Below are 23,617 nucleotides of genomic sequence, written 5' to 3' on the forward strand. Positions count from 1 at the left end.
ATAGCATTCCCTATAAATTGGTTGTAGATCTAAAGGATGAGACTCAGGCTTTCTGTTGTTTTTCTTTTGGGCATGTTAACCTCATAGGTGGCACTGTGTACTTCCAACTGGAGGCACATAATTTCTGGTTACCTTTCTTTATATCCATTATGTAATAAATGGTTACTAAATGAAGATATTCTGATTCTAACAGCCCTTCTTTGCTTATTATCTGAAATACTTTCATTAAGAAAAACTTATTCTCATCAACAATTTTAATATGCTAGGGTAAGATTTATATAAGAAAAAGCAGATACGCTTCATTATTTTTCTTTATCAGTTTAAAAATAAGAAATGGATTCATAATATACTTGAAAATGATCAAACAATGTACCCCCCCCACTCACCGCCCCATGCTTCTGGTGGCAGAATGGAGAAAAGGACCATTTCAAAAATGTGCCAAACATTTTGTTCTTAACAAAGATTATCTGCAGGAGAAACTATTTCACAAAAGTATAACCATCACAGATTTTATCAAAGCCCAACTCATCTGGAGGAAGGAAAATACCCAACTCCAGTCCATTGTAGATATCCTATTTCACCTAAGGGGGACAGAAGGAGAGACTGAGAAGGATGTGTGAAGTTCACAGTCCAGGGGCATGGGATCACTATAAGACAGAAACCGGTACAGAATATCTCTCCTCACTCTTCATCTCACCACCACACTTCTAAAGTCCTATTACTTTTACTTAGTACGTCATGTGTATCTATGAGAAAAAAATTAAAAGACATACTAAAAAGACAAAACACACATTGAAGAGACAGATTAAATTTTAGACCAAGTTTCAGATATAGCAGGAATATTGGAATCATCAGAACAGAAATTTAAAACAACTATGATAAATAACATTAAGAGTTCTAGTGAATAAAGTATACAACACACAGAAAGATGCATAAAGTGAGCAGAGAGATGGTAATTCTAGGAATAAACACAAAGAAATGCTGGCTGTTGAAATCATTCTAATAGAAATGGAGAATGCCTTTGATAGGCTTACTAATATATAGACTTAACTGAAGAAAGAACCACTGAACTTGACGACATTTCAATAGGAACATCCAATGCTGAAAAGAAAATAGAAAAAAAAAAGACTGAGAAAGAAAAGAATAATAACAACCAAAAAAAGAGTATACAAGACTCTGGAACAATCATAAAACCTGTAAGTACGCATAATGGGAATGCCAGGCAGAGAAGAAAGAGGATTAAGAAATATTTGAAATATTGAGAACTCCCCAAATTAATATCAGATGTCAAACCACAGACCCAGAAAGCTCAGAGAACACCAAGCAGAATAAATGTAAAAACAAACAATAACAATAACAACACCCACACAAAAGCAAATAAATAAGTAAAACAACCCGATATTTGGGAATATAATTTTAAATTACAGAAAATGAAAGACAAAAATCCTAACAGAAATTGTAGGGGTTAGGAATCTTACCCCAACAGAAACAAAAATCAAAGTTAAAACCAATTTCTTTTTAGAAAGCTACAAGCAAGGAAAGAGTTCAGTGATGTATATAAAGTATTAAGAGAGAGAAGGGGAAAATTTACCAAGCTAGAATCTTTAACTCTGTGAAAATATCCTTCAAAAATGAAGCAGAAATTTTTTTAGGGGAAAAAAATCAAAGTAATTTGTTGCTAATAGTCCTATCATGCAAAAATATATTAAATGAAGTTAATTTTTTTTAGTTGTAGATGGATATAATATCTTTGTTTAGTTAGTTGCAGATGAACAATATCTTTCTTTTTTATTTCTTTCTTCCCTCCCTCTCTCTCTCTCTTTCTCTCTCTCTTCCTCCCTCCCTCCCTCCCTCCCTCTCTCTCTCTCTCTCTCCTCTCTCTCTCTCCCTCCCTCCCCCCCCTCTCTCTTTCTTTCTTTCTTGTTATGTGGTGCTGAGGATTGAGCCCAGTGCCTCACCTGTATGAGGCAACAGCTTTACCACTGATCCCCAGCCCCAGCCCTAAAAATAAAGTTCTTTAGTGAAAAGTAAAATGATAGACATCAGAAACTGGGACCTACATAAAGAAAAGAAGAGAACTGCAGAAAGAATAAAGGCAAGTAAAATAAAACTCCCCCCCACTGTTAGTTTTAACACATAACAGTTCATTCAAAATAATGATAAATTGATAATAAGAATAAAACAATAATAAGAGTGTAGTCAAGTAAATATACATATAAAATTATGTAGAAGTAAAATGAATGAATGCAATGATACAAGGAGTATGAGGGAATAATTAGGATTATCTTATTAAATGGTACTTGCAATACTTGGGTGGACTTGAATTGTTTATAAATATATATCACAAACTCTAGATAAACCACTAACTTTTTTATAAAAGTATAGCTGATATATTGAGAAGAGTGAAAATAAAATTTTATAGAATGTCCAGCTAAAAATCACAAAAATCAGGAAAAGTGGAAGACAAAAATGGGTGGGGGGAAATGCAACACATAGAAAATAGGAGAAAAGTGGCCAGTGTTAAGACAACTGTATCAATAATTACACTGAATGTCAGAGGTCTGAATGCACCAAATGGGGATGGAGATTGTCAGAGTGAAAGAAAAATGAAACCAAACTATATTGCTATACCAGAATACACTTTTTTTATGAACACACATACGGATAGATTATGATTAAATGATTGGAGGCAGATACACCATGCTAACACTAATGAAAAGAAGGCTGGAGTAACTATATTATTTTCAGAACGAGAAACTTCACAGGAAAGTTATCAGGAATTAAAGAAGCATTACATAATGATAAATGGGGTAATTCTCCTCCAAAAGACATTAAAGTCCTTAGTGTGTATGCACCTAACCATATCATTATACTATGTAAGGCAGAAATTGATAATACTACAATGAGAAAGATTTGTCCAGCTATCATGATTGGAGATTTCAATATAACTCTATCAGAAATGGACGTTTCTAGCTATCAGAAAACCAGTAAGGGCATAGTTGAACTCAAAAACATACACTATTTCATGCAACAACCACAGAATACACATTCTTCTTAAGCTTATATAAAACATTCACCAGATGACCCACATTCTTAAAACACACTTTAACCAATGAAAAAGAATAGAACTTATATAATGCCTATTTTCAGAACACAATGAAATTAAACTCAGAAATGAAAAACAAGGATGTCTGGAAAATCTCAAAATAATTGTGTATTAGACAACCAACTCTAAATAACATTGAATCAAAAAAGAACTCTCAAGAAATATTTATTAGTATTTAGAATATAATGAATATACTGGAATAATGAAAATGAAAACAAAGTTTACCAAAATTTGTGGGATACAGCAAAAGCAGTGATTAAAGGAACTTTCTCGCTCTGAATGCACATATTAAGAAAAAAGAAAGATTTAAAATCAATAATATAAGCTTATATCCTAGAAACTGAAAGAGCAAATTAAATCCCAAGTAAATAAATGACAAAATAGAACATAAATCAATGAAGTTGAAAATAGAAAATCAATGAAGCTGAAAATAGAAAATCAATAGAGAAAAAAGCCAAAACTTGTTTCTTTAAAAATATCAATATAATTAATAAAACTGGAGTCATTCAGTATTAAATGAGAGGATAATGGTTATTGGTGATGATTAATAATGTCTATCACAACATTTTTCAATTTGTATAGCCACGTTGTGGACTGAATTTTGACAGCCACCAAATTCACATGTTGAATCCCTAACTCCCAGTACCTTAGAATGTGACTGTGTTTGGAGTCAGGACCCATGAGAAGGTGACTAAGGTTAGATAAGGTCATAGGATAGGACCCTAATCCAATATGAATGGTGTTTTTATAAGAAGAGGAAGAGATAACAGGGATGTGTGCACACAGAGAAGACAAGGTGGTCATCTGAAAGCCAGGAAGACAGGCTTCACCAGAAACCAGCCATTCTGGCACAGAGATTTATTATAGACTTTCAGTCTCTAGAACTATGAGGAAAATAATTTTTGTTATTTAAACCATGGAGTCTACAGTATTTTGTCATGGCAGCCCTAGAGAACAATACACCATCCTTCTCAGTATTGGTTACAGGAAAGGCCATCAATCCCATTTCCGTTCCTCTCCCCTTATACCTGACTTTCAACAGTTCCCTAGTTTTGGTTGGAGACACTAGAGATGGAGAGAAAGTTTGAGCAGTTGATCATTCCTGCTTTCAAACTATCTCAGAGCTCAGCTCTGTCCCTGCCTTTGGGTTCTTGGATACCTCTATATTCTTAAAATACTCTTTTTCTCAAGTTGGTATTGGGTTTTGCAACCAGAATCTAACAGAGGAAGTGGAAGATTCATGGAGAAATGAAAAAATCTTTAGCTAAAAAAATGGATCCTTTATGATAATTTTTTTGCAAGCTAACAAATAAAAAAAAAAGAAAAAAAGAACACAAATAGAGACGTGAAAGAGGGGAATGTTACCTCAGATTCCACAGACAATAAAAAGAAAATCAAGGAATATACTAAACAACTACATGCCCACAAATGTATTAACAAGAAAAAAATGGACCAATTCCTTGAAAGAAACAATCTTCTAAAACTCCCCCAAGAAGAAATAGGCAATTCCAGTGGGGCTAAATTTTATGAGAGACATTGAATCAATAGTTAATAATTCCACAAAGCAGAAAGGACCAGGTCCAAGTGGGCTCAGAGATGAATTCTACCAATTCAAACAGAGGTCTACAGGACTTCACTAGACCTCATCGATCTTACATCAGTATATCCTCTCTCTCAAGACAAGTCCTGGATGCTGCGGAGCCAACAAATACTCATTTGTTTTGTTTCCCCATATACGGACATCAGTCTTAGCAGCAGCCCTACCTCAAGCAATGTTTCCTTGAAACTTGTTTCAGATTGTTTCCATGTCTTTTTGTCCTTTGAGTTTATGAAATTACAGTGTTGTAAAGTTGTCTGAAATAGTATATCATTCACACTATACACAGGTAAACATAGTTGTTTCATTTTGTATCCATTTTTAAGGGTTGCTTTTTTCCAAGTATGATTTGTACAGTTATGCAAAGATAGTTACATGATTCCAAAGATGAATTTATAAAACCAGATGTATTTTAAGCCAGGTAGATTTTAACTTTTTTCCTTATACCTGTTTCCTTCCACCTTGACAGGAATTTTTTAAAAAATTATTTTAATGTTAATATAGGGAAACATGTGCATGTATTTGTGGTTTCCATTTCTTTGATAAAATAGCATACTACATATAATTTTCTTTTTATTTGTTATTATTTATGCATGACAGAATAATTTATTTCAACGTATTATACATATATGGAATATAACTTCTCATTCTTTTGGTTGTACATAATGTAAAATTACATTGGTTGGTACACACACACACACACACACACACACACACAGGAAAGTAATGTCCGATTCATTCTACTATTTTGTTATTCCCATTCCCCCTCTATTCCCTTCATTCCCCTATATCTAATCCAAAGTATTTCTATTCTTCCCTACCCTGCTTTTCTTATTCTGAGTTAGCATCCACATATCAGAGAGAACATTTGGACTTTGGTTTCGGATTGCCTTATTTCACATGGCATGATATCTCAAGTTCCATCCATTAACTGGCAAATGCCATAATTTCATTTTTCTTTATGGTTGAGTAGTATTCCATTATGTATACATATCACATTTTCTTTATCCATTCATTTTTTGGAATGCACGTAGGCTGGATCCATAGTTTAGCTGTTGTGAATTGAGCTGCTATAAACATTGATGTGGCTGTGTCACTATAGTATGCTGATTTTAAGTCCTTTGGGTATATGCCAAGGACTGGGATAATTGGGTCAAACAGTGTTTCCATTTCCAGTTTTCTGAGGAATCTCCATACTTTCCATAGTGATTGCAATTTGCAGTCCTACTAGCAATGTACAAGTGTGCCTTTTTCCCACATCCTCACCAACATTTATTGTTACTTGTATTCTTGATAATTGCCATTTTAACTAAATTTTCCTTACACCGTTTCTATCATCCACATACCTTTCAGTTTTTTCTGTAGCTTTATGTAAGGATGTCATTTTATCTTTTCCAACTTCAGAGTACATATGTAATACAGCTTATTCAATCAATGGATATTTATTTTATTTTTTTACAAATATGTTGAAACAAAGAGCACTATGCAAATATATTTTAGAATATTAGAATTTACTTAATTGTTGTACTGAATAGATTTCCAACTTTTCCAAATGCCTTTTCTGCCTTAAAGATATATTTACTGCTTTTATTTTATTTAAGGCTTCTGCATCCACATTCATCAGTGAGATTGATCTGTGGTTTTCTATGTTGGTTTAGTTTGGAACAGGTTTGGAGATAGATGTTGTATTTATGTTCTAGTTTTAGATACAATCTATCAACGGATCCTGCACAATGTTTGCCTCCAGCCTAGACCTCTGCCCTTAACTCCAGACCCATCTATCCATCTGTCTTTTTAACTTCCTGCCCCCAAATGTGGGTGTGACAAGCACTTCAAACTCAGCATGCCCCAGATTGAGCTCCTGACCATTTGTAGTCCGAGCATCTCCAAAACATGTTGATTCCGCCTTGTAGTTGCTCAGGTTATGAAAACCTTGGAGGTTTCTCTTGATCCACATCAGACCCATCTGCACATCCCAGCACTACTTGATCTAGATCCAGAAGATGATTCCATCACATCTCCTGTTACCCTCCCCCACCCCGCCAAGCTGCCATCTCCTTTCCCTTGGATGCTACTTGCATTCATTCCTCATTTTCCTCTCTACTTTTTTCCCGGGAATTAATTCTCAACACAGCAAGAGGACAATCCTTTATTAATCAAGTTGTGTGATGCCTCTTTTAATTTCAGCACTTGAATGACTTCCTAGCTAATGCCCTCATTCTTGGCATTGGCCTTCAAGGACCTACATGATCTGATCCCTTGTCACCTCATAGACCTTTTCCTCAATTTCTTCTCTCTACATGTTACCTACAAATGCTCTGATTGTCTAGTTACTGTCTAAATGTGATTTTCTCTATTGTTCTTGAACATTCTGTAAGAATAGAAATAGAAGTAAACTTGCCAGTTTTAGTAGACCTGGTGTCTCCTTCATGGGAAATATTTTAATGAAGATAAAATATAAACTTTCTCTTACTCATGAATAGTTTAGTAAATATGTTTCTTTACAAACGTGTTTTTTAAAGATTAATGTTGTATATTTATTGACACATGTGACCATTAAAATTAAAATTAATTCAAATTAACAACTCAGTTTTTGTCACACTCCATACATTTCAACTGCTCAAGAGCCACATGTGGTTATTAGGGACCACATATGGCAACACAAATATAGAACTTTTCCATCATCTCAGGGACTTGCTGGACAGCACATCTGTACTATTTTTTTTCCCCAGATATTATCATAGATGTCTATTTTTTACCCACCATAATCTGGCAAACTCATTTCCACTTGTGACATGTCCCCTTCCTGACCATACAGTTTGAAATATCAACCCACATTTTCATAATATCACTTTTTTATTTAAAAATTTTTCAGTATTGGTGACAGAACCCAGTTGTGCTGTATCACTTAGCTATACCCTTGGTCCTTTTTAAAATAATCTTGAAACAGGGTCTCATTAAGCTGTTGATGCTTCCCTTGAATTTGTGATCTTCCAGCCTCAGCCTTACAAATAACTGGGATTACAGGCATGTGCTGCCAGGCCTGATGACATCACTTTTTAAATTTTCTGGTTTTGTTATAGTCCGAACACCTCCTGAAAGAGCCTTATTTCTCAGTCTCCCCAACAATATGAACAGCCCATAAGAACAAGGACCTCTGTGACTTTTCACTATGGAGTCCTTGGAGTATGGAATAGTGCTTTAGGCAGAGTGGGGGTTCAGAAATATATTAACTGAGTGGAGTAGATTAAAGGATAGGGAAAGTCCATCATTGACAGGGTGGAAATTATAGCTAAAAGAAGAAATAAAGTTGTACATAATAATATGTTATTCTTTCCATTTCTAATGTCCCCCGTTGATTCTTTATTTTTCATCTATGCCTTCTCATTCTCTAATTAAATATGTATATATACAAATATATTATGGCATTATATTATATAATGTAAAAATATGATAAACACACACACACACACACACATGCACACACACATACTTAGTACTGGGGATCAAACTCAGGCACTTGCATATGCTAGTCAAGCACTCTACCACTGAGCTATATCTTTAAGTGTAATTCTCTCATTTTCATCTTATTGGACTCACAGGAAGCTTGCTTATTACTTTTTTTTCAAAAACACATTTTTTTACTTTATCAATAGTCTCTATTGTATATTGTTTCACTTTACTAATTTCTTTCTTCCATCTATAATCTTTGGGTTTATTCTGTTTGATCTTGTGAGTACTTGTCTTTTAACTTAGCTTCACAATGTAAAGTCTTTTCTTTAATAGAAACAAAAATATTTAACTTCTTTTAATGTAATGCTTTCCTCAGATGCTATATATATATATATATATATATATATATATATATATATTGAATTTTCATTTTTACTGAAGTTTAAATTGTTTTAAAATTTCCATCTCTTCTATGATTCATGACATGGAAGAAAGGTAGCTATTGAAGGGAGGTAGCAGACAGTTTCTTTATTCTTATTACAAATCATAATGTATGAGGCTGTATAAATTATCTTGAATCATGGTAACAGAAAACTTTCCTGAATGTTACAGATTATTCAGAATTTGTTGGAGCTTGCTTTAAGGCATGAGATGTAGATAAATGGTTAGACAGCATTACACACATGCACACATACACACACACACACACAAACACATCTACCTATATACATAGAGTATGTGAGCATGTATGTTTAAGAAAAATGCTTGCTTTATAGTTATTGAGTAGAATACTCCATGTCTTCTTTAGAAATTTAATCAGGAATATATTGCTGCTCCTTACCCAGACAGACGGTTGAGGTGGTCCTGACAGGAGGGAGCAAATGGGAGAAAGTCATCTCTTCTCCAGCCTTGCAATCCTCCTCTAGCGACACCTGTTGGCACAGCCTAGCAGGGAGCCTTGGGCCAGAGAGCAGCACTGTATATTCCCTACCCCAGCATTAACAAGCAGAGTGCAGAAGGGCAGGTTTTGAGCAGAGAGGGTGTCTTAATAACTATCATCTAACATTAAAATCAAGATTATGATCAACTTATTTATGTGCATCTGAGGTTCCAACATATGGTACAGATCCTATCAAACCATGATTAATCCATAGTGTGGGGCCATATCTCTAATCTGGATTTGTTAACAGCACCTGAGGAAAAAGAAAGGGCAGTACTACTTAAAGAAATCTTTGGAAAGTTGTGTCTTTTCTGTTTCTTGTCTTTTTAAGTATCTGTCAGCCTGCACCTACTAGAATTACTTCACAGTTACAACTACAGTATACAGCCCTTGTTCCATGAAGTGCCCAGAATGTCCACAAGGTGGAACAACCACTCACACGGCCTCTTTGATTTCTCTGTGTGTTCTGGGCCATTCTGTCCACAGGGTGTCTTTTAGATCAGTCACTCATGGTTGATGAACAGAGTCATTTCCATGGTGATGTTGTGACCAGCAACAACTGTTTTGTAGTATAGTCTGGAACCCTTAGCTAGGAATGAGAGCTACATAGACAATGGAAACTGCCTCTGGGAGACTATAATCAGCCACACAAGACACACTCCGTGTTGACTACAGCAGAATTATTTCCATCAGTTTCCAAGGTACCATCACATTCACATTTTGCTTTGGCATAAGGTCTCTGAGTTACCCAGCTGTTTCTTATTGCTATAATCAGCCAGGTATAGATTACCATCAGGTGTATATAATCTTCTCTGTGCCTCTTCAAACTCCAATCTGCTTATTCTCAACCACCCCTTGCTCTCTACTCTTCAACAATCCCCCTCACACTTTAGCAGGACTCAACATTTTCATCATGTGCTTGAGGGCTTTCTGCTCCCTGGACCCTTCTCACGAGCAAGGCCAGGTAAGAAGAAAATACTAATCTAATTTAGACACTTTTGGAAACAAATTTTAAGAGAGTAGTCCCAATGTGCCTTTATGTTCAGAAAAGAATGATCCTAATTACCTTACCTGGTGTTATTATTTTGATTTCTAGACTAGTTAATGAGTTTGTTTCTTTATCCTCTGGAAAAAAATTCACAGTTATTATTATGAATAGTATCCATACAGTAAAGAAAAGTTTCCTTATAAATTTTATATCCTTTCTAAAACACATATTTTTTGTGTCCTGTGAGAAATAAAACACAAAGTCTTGTTTTTCAAAAGTTATTAAGAATGCAACAATAGAACATTAAAATTACTAATCTCAGGGTTGTGTGTCCACAACGCCAGTCCTGTTCCTTTTATTGTATGCTTTTACTAAGAAATATGGATTAAATGCATGCTTAAACACATAAGTGTTACACCTAAGGCTCTGGATGTCTCTGACAAAGGCAGATGCCCATATTGGTTAAGAGTACGACCTAGGAAAATGATTGTGTGCATGTAATCCTGTGCCACCAGTTCCTAGAAGTTTCCTTATTATTATTTTTTTGTGTCTACCTTCATCATCTTTACAGATGGGATAACAATAATACCTACATCATAGGGTTCTTCTGATGATTAACACAGATAAATTGCTCAGGACAACACCTGGCATACAAAATGCTCTATAGAAGCTTAGTCTATTAAAATAATCTCTTTGAAAATTTTTCTGATTTTTAGTTAAATTGTTTCTACATTACTTTTATTTTACTAGGCACTGAAGTATAAGTTAGAAAGAAAAAAAAAACACAAATTACAAACTAACACAAATTCCTCTGAGGGTATTATGATTGTACATAATACAAAAAAAAAGAAGCATGTAAATTTTGAGGCTGTGCCTAAATCAATTAAATCAATTGGTTGATTGATGCAATTATTTGGTCTTTCAAACAGCATTTACTTTTCTTTGAGAGAGAGAGAGAGAGAGAGAGAGAGAGAGAGAGAGAGATATTTTAATATTTATTTTTTTAGTTTTTAGTGGACACAACATCTTTATTTTATTTTTATGTGGTGCTGAGGATTGAACCCACTGCCCATCCCATGCCAGGTGAGCGTGCTACCGCTTGAGCCACATCACCAATCCAGCATTTACTTTTGCTTATTAATTTTCAAGGAGCTGGAATGGAATCTATTATCAGATACTAGTCCTAACTCTTCTAATGCAGGGTAATGTGCAATATCACAGGAAAAGTAAGCAAAGGCGTTTGGCATGCCCGAAGGAAAGAATTTTGATTCAGTCCTGGATGGGTGATGGGGGGGAGAATTAGGGAATTCTTTTTAAAGAAGGTGGTAGTTATCTCTGAAAGGGTGAACAGGTGTTTTCCAGGAAGATTCATTCAAGGTAAAAGTGAACTGGAAAGGTTCATAATACAAAAGAACAAGGAATGCCAGGATTCACAGGAAGTTTAGAGAGTAGAGCTTTAAGATATAGTTTAAATTTGGTGCAAAGATATAAGACATACAGTTTCAACTAAGAGGTTGTCAACCTCAGAAATGGCTTCATACTAAGCAAAGTAAGCAATCCCCCAAAACCAAAGACTGAATGTTCTCTCTAATAAGTGGATATTGATCCATAATGGGAGGGAGCAAGGGAAGAATGGAAGAACTTTGACTGGGAAAAGAAGGGGTGAGGGGAGGGGTTATGGGGGCAGGAAAGATGGTGGAATGAGGTGGACATCATTACCCTAGACACACGTATGACTGCAGGTACATGTATGGTGTGATGCTACCTTGTGTACAACCAGAGAAATGAAAAGTTGGACTCCATTTGTGTACAATGAATTAAAATGCTGTTGTCATATATACCTAATTATAATAAATAAATTTTAAAAAGAGAAAGTAAATCTTATATTTACTTTTCGAAGCCACAATACAACAATGCAAAAAAAAGAACAGCTTTTCATTTAAAAAAGGAAGGAAGGAAGGAAGGAAGGAAGGAAGGCAGGCAGGCAGCAAGGGAGGGAGGGAGGAAGGAAGGAAAGAAGGAAGGGAGGGAGGGAGGAAGGAAGGAAGGAAGGAAGGGAGGCAGGCAGCAAGGGAGGGAGGGAGGGAGGGAGGAAGGAAGGAAGGAAGGAAGGAAGGAAGGGAGGCAGGCAGCAAGGGAGGGAGGGAGGGAGGAAGGAAGGAAGGAAGGAAGGAAGGAAGGAAGGAAGGAAGGAAGGAAGGAAGGAAGGAAGGAAGAAGTGGCTTAATGTATCACCCTAAGGAAAGAATCTTGATTCTCAGCCCATGAATCAGGGGAAGCTTGAAAGTTTGGGAGCAAGGGGGAGCAGGTTGCTGGTGGGCAGTCAGGTATATAGTAGATAACTTGCTGATGGGTTCTCCTTGATAAATAGGGTGATGACACAGTAGGATCCTGTGGACTGAAGGTCACCCTGTGCTACTCCTCTACCCAACTGATCCAAGGGCAGAGTCTGATCTGGATCAAATCATGTTGAAAGGAATCACTCTTGCTTGAACTCTTATTGCACCAGATTCAGTACCAAATATAATATTGAATTCAAATACCCATCTTAGTAAATGTTACTTCAATATGACAACTAAATTTCAGAATCTGTCCATTGTTGGGCTGTATATAATATCTTATTTTTTTTAATCATAAAACTTAAACAGGAATTTTGGCCTGACATGGTTGTTTGAGGTTATTGTTTAATGTATTTGCACTGGAGACAGGTAAGTTCTTTCATCAGGCATCAACTATTTGAGTCTATGTTTACATTGCCCATTTGCCTACAAAACCTTTCTTTTTTAAAGGAAAGAACGCATGGAAGAGATCCAATCTTCTTGCCAATGATGGATGGTTTCTAGTGTGGATTTGTGCCCTAGCTTTCAACTCCCTGAGAGCTTCCATGCTAGCTTTAGGCCCCATCAATTCCATTTTCAGTAGACAGTTTGATAAAAGCCTGCATTTTGAATTTTGGAAAAGTTTTCAGTCCACTTCATGGTGATTTTTTTGTTGGTGGAATTTTATCAGATATTGCTCTCAAAATCAGGCAAAACACCAGGTAGCAGAGCAGAGCGAAATGTATGGAAATGTAGTTACATGGAACAGAGGGATCCGAGGGCACAGGATGAGGTCATTATGGTTGAATAACTGGTGCTGAGTTCCTTTCTGTCTGATCCCCAAAGCTCTCAAGCAAAATTTGAAACACCAAGCTCTTGTTAGTGTTGGGATTTTTATTCCTTGGAAATCACAATTGGTTACCAATGGCTGTTTCCTATCAGATCAGTTTGGACATTAGCTGGGAAAAGTCCCTTTTGGGGTGGTTTCATACTGATGATGCCAAATGCCTGTGTGATTAAATAATTGCACAGATATCTGTCTCTATACACAAAAGATAAAGATCCTATATGTATGAATACACTTCCAGTTTTCAATTATCTTTGACAGAATTGTGGCATAGTTCATACAAGTTATTTATGTTTGCATTTATATCGCATTAGATAAACTTCTGTGTTTATGGAGAGACAAAGTCTGCACTTGGAAACCAATACCTGGATCTACTCACTTATTTTCTTCTTTCTGGCATTTTGGTCTAAGTTTTTTTTTGTGTGTTGTAATTTCTTCATCTGTAAAATAGAGATAATAGCACTTATTTCATATGGTGCTTTGAAGGTTAAAAGTCATTAAAATGAAAATGTTAATTTTAATGAAGCCTAATTGAATCACATTTTTCTCTTATGATGTAATCTTTTGTTTCCTAAGAAGTTTTTTTTTTGCCTAACCCAGGACTACAAAGATTTTTTCTCATATGTTTCATTTTAGAATTTTGCATTTCTAGGTTTTAAGTCTATAATTCATTTCAAATTGATTTTTGCATGTAGTCCAAGTAAGAATTAAGGGTTTGGTTTTGTTTCATGAAGTTGATATTCTAGCATCATCTGTTGAAAATACTACCATTTCTCATTTAATTACCTTTCAAGTTTTATTGAATATCAAATAACTGTCTATTTGGTCCCTTTGGTCTATTTGTTCACCCAACTCCACATTGTCTTTATGACTACAGTTTTACAGTAAGTCTTAAAATTGGGTAGGGTGAGTCATACAACTTGGCTCTTCAAAAGACATTGTTAAGAAAATGAAAAGAGAAGTCTCAGACTAGGAGATAATATTTGCAAAGCATACATATGTCTTTGTTTTTTGTCTACTCACATCTCTTTTTGTAAGTCTCAGCATTTTAGACTTGATACTTGGCAGAGTGTTTGAAGACCCCCCAAATAATTCAAGGACTTAGATATCATTATGGTCATTTTGAGAAGATTGCTTCTGCTTCTTTATATAACTAGGGCAATGATCTCAAATGTATGTTTTATACATATTCATCTTTATAAGTTCATCTCAGTGAAGTTCAATCAACTTCTTGTATACAATGAAGTACTATTTCACCCTCCTTTTATCCATAGAAAATTACTAAAAAATGACATTTCTTTCTGAAAATGTCATTCCCCCTTGATTATCTTGTGTGTGTGTGTGTGTGTGTGTGTGTGTGTGTGTGTGTGTGTGAGAGAGAGAGAGAGAGAGAGAGAGAGAGAGAGAGAGAGAGAGCAATTCTTAGCTTACTTACCTTTTAAGTTCTCCTAACACAATATTTAAGGATACAAATTTCCCCTGTATTATATGCTTTATGCACTAATATTTCTAAACACTTTCTGATATCCCATATGATTTCTCTTTCACCTTCATTCTTAAGGCATTCTTACTCTCTTAAATACTTGTAACATTTTGGTCAACCTATTTGTCATTGACATTTAAACTAATCTTGTCACAATTGGAACATATTTTCTGAGTGATAAGAAATTTTTACAATTTTTTGAGAATTTATTTACTAGCCTGGCACATGGTCAATAATAAAAATTATCTTGTATTCTCTAATTTTTTGATTCAGTATATCCTTTAGATCAATGAGCTACCTCTATTATTTTCCATATATTTAATATATTTCAATGTTTGTAGATGTCTAACATCATTAATAATCAAGGAAAAATCAATCATGTGTACAATGAAATACTATTTTGCCCTTATTCTGTCCATAGGAAATCACTAAAAAAAGAAACCTGAATAGAGTGTGTAGTTCCACAAAATCTTTCCTTCATTGATGGCCATATAAATTGCTGAAACCATCTGGGAAGATAGGACCTCATTGTGTTACTCTGCTTCCAGTCACTGTAACAACATATCTGAGATAATTTACTTAAAAAGCAGAAAGTTTGTTTTGATATATGGTTTCAGTGTATGGTTGGATGTCCCTGTTGCCTTTGGATCTATGTTGAATCAGAACATCTGGTAGAGTGGAAAGAGTATATGGTGGAGAAAGTTGTTCACCTCATGGTGACAGGGAAGTAAAGACAGAGAATAAGTGATGGGTATTGCACATTCCCATTGAGATCATGCCCCCAATGACCTAAGGCCTCCAATAGGCCCCGCATCCTACAGACACCACCATCTCTCAGTACTGCCATGGCTTGAGGATCAAGTCCATCATGTGGGATTTGGGGGAAATTTAAAATCCAAATGTAGCACTCATTATTTATGCACTTTATCATCTACAGTTTCATGTTTTGTATATCTTCAAGCAAAATGTTCACACAAGAAAATTGATAGCAATGATATTTACCGATATTCTAAAAACAATCCACATGCTTATCAAAAAGAGAGAATGTGAGTAAACTCGGGTGTGTATATATAATGAAATGAAAATAAACTGGAGAGACTTACTACAATATGAATAAGATGACGATGTACATAGTTAAGTGAGAAAATACACCCAAGATACTATGTACAGCATCACACTATTTTTATAAAGTGAAAATTGTAAATATAAACTATAACTTTAAGGAACACATAGCAGTACAATAACACTTCAGCCATCCCTCCTAATCTATGGGTTCTACATCCATGGATTAAACTAATTGAGGATTGAAAATATTTACAGAAAAATTATGTCTTTACTGAACATGCACAGATTTTTTTGGCATTGTTTCCCAAGATATACAGCATGGAAACTATTTTTATATTATTTGCAGTGTATTAGCTATTTAAGTAGTCTAGAGATTACTTAAAGTGACAGAGGATGTGTATAAGTTATTTGGAAATATTATGCCCTTCATATAAAGGATTTGCACATCCAAGGATTTTGGTATACTGGAAACCAATTGGGATGCTTATTTTATTTTTTTTTAATTGATAATTTTTTTATTGATTATTTAAAGCATTACATAGCTCATGATATATCATCTTTCATACATTTGACTCAAATTGTGTTTTGAACTCCCATTTTCACCCCAAATACAGATTGCAGAATCACGTCTGTTACATATTCACCTTTTTACATAATGCCATATTAGTTACTGTTGTATTCTGCTTATTATAAGATGGTTTCTTACTATAAAATTATTCTCCCAGGGCATACCAGCAAGGGGAACAATATACATACACAGGAAATCACACAACAACCCAATAGTGATGTCGGCAGGGGCTTAAGGGCGTGCTGACCCTTGCTTCTACTGACGGAGGCTCCTGAGGCTGAGGTGCTGGCGGTATAGCCACAGTGGCATCTGCTTCTCCAGCTTCATGATTGGAATCATGCAACTTCTAATACCTGGGCTACTCACTTTTTTCCTTTCTCTGCTTTATATCCTCCACCCTATTTGTAGCCAATTCTCTGTATTAAAATTCCATCCTTAGAAGAGCCTAGGAAAATTTTACTTTCAGGATTAGACATTTTCTACATAAAGGATGTAAAAAGATATGTCAGGAAGTTGCTAACAAAAAAAGATTGTACAGAAAGAAAGATGGACTTTAACAATTATTCGGCATGACGAGAATCACTACATAGTGATAAAGTATTCAAGTGTCAAGATGATATAAAATTTTTAAGTATGTTTACACCTAGTAGATCTCAAAATGTGCAAGGCCAAGACTGATACAGTTCCAGGAAAGTCTGAAAAATCACCAATATATTATTAACTTCAAAATACTTTTTTGATTATAAATATGTCAAACAGGCAAAAACCTCAAAATATTCCTGGTAGGCCATGAACATTGTAGGTAAAAACAAATCAATTGAATTTATTATTCGAAATTTATAGAATATACATAATTCTCAAGTATACAAGGAGCATTACAAAATTTAATCAGATACTATCTCATAAACCAAGCCTCAAAAAATCCACAACGTATGTTCATGTTTATTGACCATAATAATTAAATTGAAGCTAAAATTAAACAGCTTAAAGACTTTGCATATCTTAAAATTAAAAAAAAATCTTCTAAGGATTTAAATAATAAGTTATAATGGAAATTAACAATCCCTAGAATTATATGATAATAAATACACTACATGTCAGCATTTAGAGACATAGTAAAAGAAGTACTAAAACAAAAATTTAAAACTCAAAATGCTTAAAAAGTAAAATAATAAAGGCAAAAAATCATGAAATTAGGGAAAGAACAAAAGAATTATTCCAAAGAAAAGTGCTATAGAAAGATTAGTATGGTAAAGACTTGTTACATTGATTATTTAAAAAAGAAATGAGAAGCTAAAAAATAGCATTTTTAAAAAATAGCAAAATTGATCATGGGGAAAAGGAAAGCTAAGACAAATGACATTTTCAATGTAAGAGAGGACATAAATAAACAGATTTAAAAGAAAATATGACTATAGGACTATTAACAAGCAGATGTCAATAATTTTCAAAAAAGAAAATTGGAAAAATTTAAAAATATAACTACAATGGACACTAGAAGAACTAAAATTGATGCAACAATTATAAATCTTCTGAAAAAATAAATAAATAGCTTTACCCATCCCTGAGCTACATCCCAAGCCCAACAAGAAAATTTTGACAAGAACTAAAACATACTCTACATAGGAGATATTACTTAAATATGACCACACAAAAATTTTAAGTTTTTATTCATCAAAGAATACTGCAAACAAAGTAAAGTTATAAACATGGAAGTTATGTATGTAATATATATAATAGGAAAGGATCAAAATATAATGTCTAGGGAGTGACTTTAAAGCTGTTAGAAAAATATGGACAGACACTTTAAAAAAACACAAAAGAGGAATAGATATGCACAAGCTTCAGGAGTCACCTTTGCACAGTGAACTGTGAAGAGGTGTTCACTCTCATTGTGAGAAGTAAAACTCAAAGGAAGAGGAAAATAAAATACCATGTCACACCTCACAAATTTACAAATTCTCAGGAGCCTAAGTTTAGGGATAAAAGTTCATGGGTAGACTCCTGTCTTCATAATTCATTATAGTTGTTTAATTGTATTAAAGATGCTTACATTCAAATCAACTTGGTCAAATGGCCTGGGTTCTCAACCTGGAAGTTCATGACCAGGAGCCTCAGTTCTGGCAGTTATAGGCCCCTTTTAGAGTCCACTCCAATCCCTTCCTCCACCTCCTCCAATTCTCAATCCCCATCTTGACTTGCCACACCACCTCCTTGCCCCACACCTGCCTCACAGGGCTAACCTGTTCCACCCTAACCCACCTTGCCTATCCCCCATGCCTAGCTCCAATGTTCCTGACCACATACTGCCCAAGCCTCTCCCCACCTTTTCAGGCTCTCTTTTCCCTCAAGGAGATTAGCCTTTGGGGACCAAAGCAAAGAATGTGGACTTCCAGAAGGGAGGAAGGGTAAACTATTCCTTGTCATCCTCTGTCCCTCATGGGCTGTTCCAGTCTAGACATAGCCCACTTTGTTTTCAAAGTGACTGTGATTTAACTAAAGTCAATAATTCCTGGGTCCAACATGAAAATTGAAATATTGTCAAGAGACAAAATTGATTTCTATTAGCTTTTAATTAGCTATTACTCTGCACTAAAAAATGACAAAATCATGGAATTTGCAGGGAAATGGATGGCACTAGAGCAGATTATGCTAAGTGAAGCTAGCCAATTCCTAAAAAACAAATGCCAAATGTCTTCTCTGATATAATGAGAGCAACTAAGAACAGAGCAGGGAGGAAGAGCAGGAAGAAAAGATTAACATTAAACAGAGACATGAGGTGGGAGGGAAAGGGAGAGAAAAGGGAAATTGCATGGAAATGGAAGGAGACCCTCATTGTTATACAAAATTACATATAAGAGGAAGTGAGGGGAAAGGGGACAAAAAAAACGAGAGAGAGAAATGAATTACAGTAGATGGAGTAGGGAGAGAAGACCAGAAGGGAGGGGAGGGGAGGGGAGGGGAGGGGAGGATAGTAGAAGTTAGGAAAGGCAGCAGAATACAACATACACTAGTACAGCAGTAGGTAAAAAAGTGGATGTGTAACCTGTGTGAATCTGCATTATGTATATAGGGTAAAAATGGGAGTACATAATCCGCTTGAATCAAATGTATGAAATATGATATGTCAAGAACTTTGTAATGTTTTGAACAACTAATAAAAAAAAAAACAAAGTAACTGTGATTTAACTAAAGTCAATAATTCCTGGGTCCAACATGGAAAATTGAAATATTGTCAAGAGACAAAATTGATTTCTATTAGCTTTTAATTAGTAGCAGGGGCAGTTTTAGTTATTGTCACTTTCGACTTTTAATTTAGTTGGTGTGGGTTTTCCTAACAACCTAATAACAATTTTCATTTTTAATTACTAAAAGACATATGATTTATGTTTCTTCCTAACAGATCCATGTGTCAGATTCAGCAATTCTGCTATAGATAGACACAGAAAAGTCAGTAAGAGACGACAGAGGCCAGAAGCTCCAGCTGTTGTTACTAAACCCTTGAATTCATGCAGGGTCCCCAGGGTGAACCCACACACTTCCATGTGCATGAAATCATGCTCTTCCTTGTGACCCTGACCAGCAAGCTGTGATCTAGGCAGAAAGTTTCCACCAACTTCCCATCTGGGTTTTCTTCGACGTTCTACTCCTCCTCTTAAAAATCCTGCTGTTGGTATCAGTTTGGAAGGAGAGATCTCATCAGTACTGCGCTTCTAGAAGGCTCCTTCCCAGTCTCTAGGTGAGGGCCATGGGTCCATCTCACCTTCTAAAAGCTCTCGAATTATCATTTTCTACTAGGGTAACTGTGAAGTCTGAGACATGACCAATGTTCTCCTGCAGAAACTGCAGGAGAACCCAGACCCCCTTTTAATTTATTCATTCATCTACTCATTTGTGATTCATTCTGTCAGACACTCAAAAATCATAGTTTTAATATGAGTTGTGTCCAAATCGAGCCAATGGAGGGATTATGCCATAGTGCAGAACTCATCACTTCTGATTCATCAAACAGAAAGAGGTCAGTCAGTCAACCTACTGAATTCCCATGGAATCCACTGAAAGTAGAGCAGCCTCCATGAGATATCCCATGTGACCTGAGTGACTCAGGGAACAGAGATCTCATTGCCTGGCACATGAGATCCATTGAGTTACCACCTTCATTGAACCAGCAGAATTTTCATCACCTCCCCTCCTCCCTTTCCAATAACCAGGAAGTGCCAGGCCCTCCCAATGCTTTGATATCGTTTGATAGTTAGAAAAGTTGTTTGCAGAGATATTTGTGTGCCTGTGTGTGGGGGTCTGGATTTAATAAAAGCCTGTGCAAGAGCCAAACTATCAAAACATTAAGAACCCACAAATATGTGGCTTGACTCCTAGAATTTTTTTCTGTTTTTCATGTCACCAACGATTGAGACGTTAGAATCACCAAGCTAACCGGGAGAGACACTCATGGTGTAGTGGGGTGAGCCCTTGACTTGACATCAGAGCACTATGTATTACTGAGTTTCCGAACTGCCATGGTCCCCACATGGTGTCCCCAAACTCCCATGGTCTGCCATGTTCCTGAAAATAAAGGGCCATTCTGTGGTTCTGTGCTAGCACACATATCCCATATTGTGTTCTCTCAAATCCAAAAGGGTCTGCTAAATAAGGTCCACCTCCATTCAGTGATTCAATACAAGACCTAGAAGCAGGTGCTTAGGGTCCTCTCTCTTTCCTCTGTATCTTCCCAAGTGTATAAAACTTGCATCTCTTTTGGCCATGGCCATTGGTTAACCCTTGTTTGATCCTCCTCTCAGACTTCCCTTGCTCACATCATGGCTCACTGAACTCAGGTACTTAAAGTCCTTCTGGTAGCCCCATGTTTTTTTGCAGTGCCTTATCTTCCTTTCTACTTTTATACTTGCAGTTCATTTTGTTTTCTAAAGCCAACTGTACTCTTGTTTGTCCCCTCCATTTTTTTTAGCTTTTCTCTTAAATATATTCTTTTAGTTGATAGACCTTTATTTTATTCGTTTATATGCAACACTGAGAATCAAACCCAGTACATCACACATGCTAGGCAAAATCAGAATTTCTTATTCTGCCACTAATCACATGATAGCACTAAGCCACAACCCCAGCCTGCTGTCTCCTCCTCTTTAAGGGTTCAATCAGCCTTCCTAGTAAGATGCTGGAGGATTTGTTCACTCCAAATCCAAATGGCTGAGCTGGCTGGAGGATTGCCGGTAGAAAGTCTAGGATATGTCTGCCAGAGGACAGTGTAGAGGCAGTCACAGGACAGCAGGAAGACATAGAAGAGGTGTGAGAGGTTGCCTGAGTGCAAAACACTGGGGAGAAAAAAAATCTAAAAAAAAAAAAAGTTTTATTAAAGATTCTGTGTGGTTTGCTATGTCAAATCTGGGCTCTGTCTTCCATATGATTTACGATAAAGAGCTGGATCCTTTCTAGTGGTTTGGAGGAACAGCAGACGCTTCTTTGGTGGAGACACCAGATGCCATGTGCTACTTTTGTTTTCCTTCTCTTTTTTTCTTCCCTCTCCTCCCTTTTTCCTTTCCTCCTTCCTTCTCTCTTTCTTTTTTACTTACTCTTGTATCTCCTACAATGTTAAAAAAAAGCAATAGTGGGGGATTGGGGTTGGGTCACGTAGCTGAGATCCCTTCTGAGCTTTGGGAAGACCAGAAATAGGAAAACAGCTGCTTTATGTCCTAGCAATGCATCTTGGTGGCTCTGCATTTTTAGATAAATCGCTCAACTTCTCAAAGTCTCTTTTTACTCATGTTAAGTGAGGATAATGAATGTTTCCTTACATGTTTACTGTGATGGTTGAATAATCAAATAGATGCATAAGTATTTTTTAAACTACAAAGTGCTATTACAATTCATTAGACTTTATCATTGAATTAAAGTAATTTGCAGAACACATTTTTTAAAAGGACCACTGTGATTGTGATGTTTTATTCCAGCCTCAGTGAATCTGCGTCTGCACATGAGCTCTGGCCTCACCCCTTTGTCTCAACTCCTGGAACTGCTAGAGGGTTGCTGGCATGTCACTGTGATCAGTGGAAGGAGGAGGACGCACTGAGCCTGGTGTGGAAGCAAGGAGTGATGCCAAAGCATCTGCTCCAAGAAGTCAGAGGCCACAGACAGAGAAATCTGGTTTTAATTTTTTTTTAGCTAAGAAGTTTTAGAAAATAATTTGCTTCATTTTCTTGATGTGATGCCTGAAGGAAAAATAATAATAAAACAAAATGGGAGGAGGGAAGGTTATCTGCCAAATGACATTTTTTTTCCTATTCTTTCTGCTTCTATTCCTAGAAAAGAGAAATTGAAAACTGCAGGGAAAGTGTTGATGGTATGTATACTCGAATTTCTTATTTTGCCACTAATCACATGATAGCAAATTTCTTTTTGGAGAAGAGGCCAGTGTTTCTCCTGACCCCACTGTTGTTTTTAGATGAAGAGGAAAGACAGTGTAGTGGCATTTATTTGGTGCTTACTACATGCAGGCACCATATAAAATGAAATCTGGTCCTAGCCAGAATGACTGTGGTTAGCTCAGTACCCTGGAGGTCACATAAATTAGGGGTCACTGAGGATGCACATGGGAGCAATACAGCCAGGATGTGAACGTGTGTCTCTCATTTCTGGACACACATCATCAAGCAGGATTCTGCCTTCCTGATTTGGAAACTATAAAACAAGTTTAAATGCTCAATTTAAAATTTTCAAAACACTCATTCCAGAACCACAAGCTCGAAGCCACAGGGAAAGCCGTGTAGCTCCACCTACTTTTACTCCCATTGCCCCAGCACGTTGAAGCTGGTAATATTTGAGGATAGGAACCCAATTGTGTTAGTCATCTTTCTGTTACTACAGCAAATACCTGAGATAATCAATTTACAAAGAGGAAAGTTTTATTTTGGCTCACAGTTTTGGAGATTTCAGTTGATAATCCTTGGCCCTCTTGTTTTTGTCTTGTGGTGGGACGTCATGGTGCAAAAGCACACTGAAGCATTCACCTGATGGCAGGAAAGCAAAAGAGAGAAAGAAGAAGGGGCAGGGGTCCACAATCCCTTTCAGATGCATACCTCAGTGACCAGAAGACCTCCCGCTAAGCCCCACTTCTTTAAGGCTCCACAACCTACCAGAAAGCACCAACATGGGGACTGAAACTTTAATACATGGACCTTAGGGAGATATTCCAGATCCAAAACATAGGACTCATGCACATCTTAAAGCTTCTCTGAAG

The sequence above is a fragment of the Spermophilus citellus genome (genome assembly GCF_964194105.1).
Source record: "Spermophilus citellus genome assembly, chromosome: 15".
Classification (NCBI taxonomy): Eukaryota; Metazoa; Chordata; class Mammalia; order Rodentia; family Sciuridae; genus Spermophilus; species Spermophilus citellus.